The following is a 568-nucleotide window of genomic DNA, read 5'->3' as shown; positions in this document are numbered from 1 at the left end:
TCCAAGTGACCCCAGAGGACTTGCCCCTACACCCGCATTTATACAGCTACTTTTGCCACATGCACTCCTTCCCTTGTGTGAACACGAGTGACAGGGCTGCGGGGGAGTCTCTGAGAAGCCATAACCTCCCTTGAGATCTCCAGGTTAGGAGGGGAAGACAGAGCCCCCAGGAGCCAAGGGGGCCATCTGAGGCCAGGATGGAGATGGGAGGCTAAGCCAGGTAGGGGGACCAGGGCTGCAGGCAGGACCAGAAAGGAACTGAGGACCAGGAAGTGCCAGGACCAGTAGCCAGGACCAGAGTGGTCACCCAGAGGTCCCCTCTCACGTGTGCTGCCACCAGTCACCCTCCAGGCCCTGAGCAGGGATCCGAGAATGTGCCAAGCATCCCGCCGGCCTGGGCCAGGTGAGCCTGTATATAGGGTCCGTGGGCAATAGGGAGGGAGGTCTTCTATTGTTTGCTGCCCCCTCCCCAATGCTGTCCCAGGCAGGGGGAGAAGGTATTTTTCAGACATAGCACAGGCACCACAAATAAAAGTCATAAAGTTGCCAAAAAAAAAAAAAAAAAAGA

The sequence above is a fragment of the Myotis brandtii genome, unplaced genomic scaffold (assembly GCF_000412655.1).
Source record: "Myotis brandtii unplaced genomic scaffold, ASM41265v1 scaffold23, whole genome shotgun sequence".
NCBI lineage: Eukaryota > Metazoa > Chordata > Mammalia > Chiroptera > Vespertilionidae > Myotis > Myotis brandtii.
The sequence above is the reverse complement of the archived record's forward strand: the minus strand, read 5'-3'. Positions refer to the sequence as shown.